The sequence below is a fragment of the Lathyrus oleraceus genome, chromosome 1, assembly GCF_024323335.1.
Source record: "Lathyrus oleraceus cultivar Zhongwan6 chromosome 1, CAAS_Psat_ZW6_1.0, whole genome shotgun sequence".
Taxonomy (NCBI): domain Eukaryota; kingdom Viridiplantae; phylum Streptophyta; class Magnoliopsida; order Fabales; family Fabaceae; genus Lathyrus; species Lathyrus oleraceus.
The window spans coordinates 126245819-126251283 of NC_066579.1; the positions used below are offsets into that span (position 1 = coordinate 126245819).

General features: G+C 38.6%; 1 non-coding gene across 1 annotated transcript; it reads left to right on the forward strand.

Moving 5' to 3' along the window:
* Nucleotides 1-2412: 2412 nt before the first annotated feature.
* Nucleotides 2413-2519, forward strand: LOC127116179 (small nucleolar RNA R71). The gene has a single exon (XR_007801157.1). It is a non-coding gene; the product is annotated as a small nucleolar RNA R71 (small nucleolar RNA).
* The last annotated feature ends 2946 nt before the right edge of the window (nucleotides 2520-5465 follow it).

Sequence of the window (5465 nt, forward strand, 5' to 3'; positions counted from 1 at the left end):
AACGTTGTCTTTTCTTGGTCATCAGGATGAATTGGTATTTGAAAGAAGCCTGAGTAACCGTCTAGATAGCAGAAATGAGAAGGCTTTGCTAATCGTTCTAACATCTAGTCTATGAATGGTAAAGGAAAATGATCTTTTCGGGTTGCTTTGTTTAGTTTCCTATAGTCAATGCATATTCTCCATCCCGATTCGATTCGTTTGGTTATAGTTTCTCCTTTTTCATTTTCGATCACGGTTATACCTCCCTTCTTTGGTACTACGTGTACGGGACTAACCCATTTGCTATCAGATATAGGATATATGATACCTGCCTCTAATAACTTCGTTACTTCCTTCTTCACTACCTCACTCAGGATCGGGTTTAGTCTCTTCTGGTGTTCCCTAGAAGTTTTACAGTCTTCTTCTAGCATGATGCGGTGCATACAAATAGAAGGACTTATCCCTTTAAGATCGGTGATGTTGTATCCTAGTGCAGTTGGATATTTTCTTAAGATATGTAGGAGTTTTTCGGTTTCGAGTTTTCCTAGGTCTACATTTACTATCACTGGTCGTTCAAGTTCTAAGTCTAGGAATTCATATCTCATATTTTTGGGAAGTTTTTTCAGGTCGAGGGTTGGTTTCTTAAGGCATTGCGTAGGATCCGATGTTATTGCTAAACATTGGTTTAGTCTGTCTTCTACACGATAGTCAGACAATTTGTCATTTTCTAATTCTGTTTCTTTTATGCATTCATCGATGATATCCATGAAGTAACATGTGTCTTCTATTGCAGGTGCTTTCAAAAATTTGGAAAGAATGAACTCAATTTTCTCTTCTCCTACTTCGAAAGTGAGTCGTCCTCGTTTTACGTCTATGATGGCACCGGCGGTTGCTAAGAAGGGTCTTCCCAATATAATGGGTGTAACTTCATCTTCCCTTATGTCCATAATTATAAAATCGGTTGGGATGTAGAATTGACCCATGTGCACGGGAACGTTTTCAAGAATTCCTACGGGATATCTAACGGAACGATCTGCTAATTGCACAGACATTTTAGTTGGTCTTAATTCTCCCATTTCCAGTTTCTTGCATATGGATAAGGGCATAACACTGATATCGGCTCCTAAATCACACAACGCTTTGTCTATGACAAATTTTCCTATGTGACAGGGTATAGAGAAACTACCAGGATCTTTAAGTTTAGGAGGCATATTCTGGATTATTGCGCTACACTCAGCAGTGAGTGTAACGGTTTCGCTATCCTCAAGTTTCCTTTTATTAGATAAGATTTCTTTTAAAAACTTAGCATATGAGGGCATTTGCGTAATAGCTTCTGTAAACGGAATTGTGACGTTTAATTGTTTCAGTAGGTCAACAAATTTTTTAAATTGGCCCGCATCTTTAGTTTTAATAAGCCTTTGAGGATAAGGGATAGGTGGTTTATAAGGCGGTGGAGGTACATAAGGTTCTTTCTTTTCTACGGTTTCCTTATTACTCTCTTCCTTTTCCTTAGGTTTATTTTCTTCCTCAGTTAACTTTTTAGAGTTTTGGTTTTCAATTCTTGGGTCAGATGGTCCTTCTACCTCTGTTCCACTTCTCAATATAATTGCATGAGCGTGGCTTTTCGGGTTAGGTTGGGGTTGTCCAGGAAATGTACCAGTTGGGGCAGCAGTAGGCGCTTGTTGTTGAGCTACTTGTGAGATTTGTGTTTCCAGCATTTTGTTATGGGTAGCCAGGGCATCTACTTTACTTGCTAGTTGTTTAATCTGTTCGTTTGTGTGTACATTCTGGTTTAAGAACTCTTTATTGGTTTGCTGTTGAGAAGCTATGAAGTTCTCCATCATGATTTCCAAGTTGGATTTCCTAGGAACGTTATTGTTAGGAGTAGATGGGGTCGGCTTTTGATATCCAGGGGGTATAGTTGGGGTTTGACTGGGAGATTGACCTGGTGCGTATAAAGCATTATTACTCTTATATGAAAAATTAGGATGATTCTTCCAGTTTGAGTTATAGGTATGCGAGTAGGGATTTCCTTGAGCATAGTTCACTTGCTCTGCTTAGATTCCTGTTAAGAGTTGACAATCTGTAGGAGTGTGACCTTGGATTCCACAGACTTCGCAATTTTGAGTTACGGCAACCACGGTGGCTGGAGGTGATACATTTAAACTTTCAATTTTCTGGGCAAGAGCATCCACTTTTGCATTAACATGATCAAGGCTACTTATCTCGTACATGCCACTTTTCGTTTGAGGTTTTTCTACAATTGTTCGGTCGCTTCCCCACTGATAATGATTTTGGGCCATGCTTTCGATAAGTTGATAAGCATCGGTATAAGGTTTATCCATAAGCGCACCACCTGCGGCGGCGTCTATTGTTAACCTTGTGTCGTACAAGAGACCATTATAGAAGGTATGAATTACTAGCCAGTCCTCTAGACCATGGTGTGGACAAAGTCTCATCATGTCTTTGTATCTTTCCCATGCTTCGAAAAGAGACTCATTATATTTCTGTTTAAATCCATTTATCTGGGCTCTCAACATAGCTGTTTTGCTTGGAGGAAAATATCGGGCAAGAAAGACTTTTTTCAACTCATTCCATGTGGTGACTGAGTTGGAAGGAAGAGATTGAAGCCATCTTCTAGATTTATCTCTTAACGAGAAAGGAAAAAGACGAAGTCGAATTGCCTCTGAAGTGACACCATTAGCTTTAACAGTATCAGCGTATTGGACAAATACGGATAAATGAAGGTTTGGATCCTCGGTAGGATTTCCAGAGAATTGATTTTGTTGCACTGCCTACAACAGCGAAGGTTTAAGTTCAAAGTTGTTTGCTTCGATTGCAGGTGGAGCAATACTCGAATGCGGCTCATCTTGCGATGGAGCGGCGTAATCTCGAAGAGCACGAGCTGGTTCTGCCATCTCGGGTATCAGCGAAGGAAGAAGATTTTTAAGATCAGGAATTTCGATGGGAGGAAGATTGTTTGTAGTACGAATCTCTCGAATTCGTCGTAAGACTCGGAGATATCGTTCAACGTCTATGATTCGTAAGTAAAACGGTTCGCAGTGTGTGCGAGTGTGTGGCATACAAGTCAACTAAAGAAAGAAATAAAAATTGCCTTAGTCTCTACAGCGTAACAGAAGAGTTATGATATCGACTAAATAAAAGTCCTCGGCAACGGCGCCAAAAACTTGATCGCGACTTTATGAGTCGATTGGGGTATTAACTGCAAGTGCACAGTCTAATCGCGTAGTTTTAAAAGATATCGATCCCACGGGGACTTATGAATCGATATACCGTTTTTCTAAGGTTACTTCGTAAAGCTAAGGCGGATGATCCTTTGATGATTAGGGGGAAAAGTAAAACTAAAATAAGATCTAGATTAAATGTCAGAGATAACGCGGATATCGGTATGTAGTTCGGCGTAATTAGGGAATCAAATCTTCGTTGGTTTCTTGGTTTTAAAATAAGTCCTTTCAATACACACTATTGATTAAAAGTCTTTTCTCAAACTCTCGCTCTGTTGAATAAAACTATGACTTTAAATTAACGTAAGCTCTCACTATTTCGTTAAGTCTAAAATCATTTTTTGAAAACAATAGAATCTTTAGAAACTCTTTTTAAGAAAATACTTATCGTTTAAACACCCTCGTCTCAAACTCTCGCTCTGTTGACTTAGATTATATGATTAAATCTAAATGCTTAACTCTCGTCCTCACATCTAACCTTTAAAAATACTTTTCGAAAATGATTAGAATTTAATTAACCTTAAAAATTGCTCTCGCCCTGATTTAAAGTTAATGCTCAATTTACACTGTCCAGTTAAAAGCTCAAACTGTCGTTCTATTGATTTTAACTTCTTTATGTCTTTTACTCTCGTACAAAACTTTGGTATTAATTCTGTAAATTTAGACCATAAAAAGAGTGATTATATTTTTAAATAAATTTAAACCAACTTAGTTTTGATTCCTTCATTCCGCTTACTTTACATACCGATATCTAAATTAATTAGCCGGACATGTTAAACAGACCTAAACAATTATTATGCTTAAATACGGCCATATCAGGAAAACAGTATAGATAAATAGCAGTGCAGAGCATATATAATATTAAAACAATAAAATTAAAGAACCTGTAAAATTAATAGAAATCTTTATTATTCCTAGCTTCGATGCTTTGAACACTCCACCACAAACCGGTTGGATTTGTTCTTCACAATCTTCGATCGGACAGGAAAATAAAAACGAAGGAATAAAATACTATGACCTAACGTAAGGTTAGATCCAGTAAAAGATACACAATAGTTTCCGGTGTAGAAACTATTGTGTGAAAAATTAATTGAATGCTTTGAAAATTGACTTGAAAATAAAAGGAAATAAAAATTGCTAGGAAAGTAGAGTGCTGAAAAATTAAAAAGCAGTAAAAATAATGCACGGTGCCGAAAACTGGAAAATTGAGCGAGAGCTTCAGGGTTCCATAATTGGTCCTATTTATACCAATCCATCAAGTGACCGTTTCTTCCAAGGTCCATTCAGTAGGTTTTGTCACGCGTCAACTGGTCAAGCGAAGAAAAAGGATGAACGTGCTTCTGTTACGCGTCAAACCCAAAAATATAGGAATGGGGGTGTGACGCTCGTCACACCTTGTGTTACGCTCGTAACACTTGGCAGGGGGGCGTGATGCTCGTCACACCTTGTGTGGCGGTCGTCACAGGGTCTCAGCGCTTCTTTGTGGGCTGGGCTCTAGTGAAATGCTTTTCATCCTCTTTTTGCACCCCATTTCTTTCTTTTTCACGTATGCTTCAAATAGTGTTACCTGAAATAAATAGAAGGAAAATACCAAGTAATATCGAATAATATAGAATAAATCGAAACAAATAATAATATAATTTAATTGAATCGAGTCCAAAAATGTGATATTATTTCATGTTATCAATGTCTTTTCTGACTTGACGATATCCCCTCTCATTGACAGTGCAAACACGGCAACTGTCATGATCATGCTCGTAGTGACTGTATCCACACAATAGTCTATGCATCTCGACCAAAGATTGTCGGATATGGCTGACATATCGGACCTTGTATTTACCAGGGCAACCCTGAACCATGTTGACAGCAGACTTCCCATGCTCAGGCAATGGGTTCTTCTTCACGTTAGGACCTACGTCCTCGAAAAACAATATACCGCTTCTCACAAGGTCTTGCACCTTGGTCTTCAATGGGTAGCAATTCTCCATATCATGTCCGGGAGCACCGGAATGATAAACATAATGAAGCTCAGGCTTATACCACCATTGAGGGTTGGTAGGTATAGCAGGTGGGTCACGTGGAGTGATCAGTTTCCTTTTAATTAAAGAAGGATATAGCTCTGCGTAAATCATGGGAGTAGGATCAAAAGTGATCCTTTTCCTATCATAGCTTGTACTGGTCTGATTGTTGTTTCGAGGCTGGTAGGCCTGCTGTTAAGGATGGTGTTGTTGTTGTTGATAT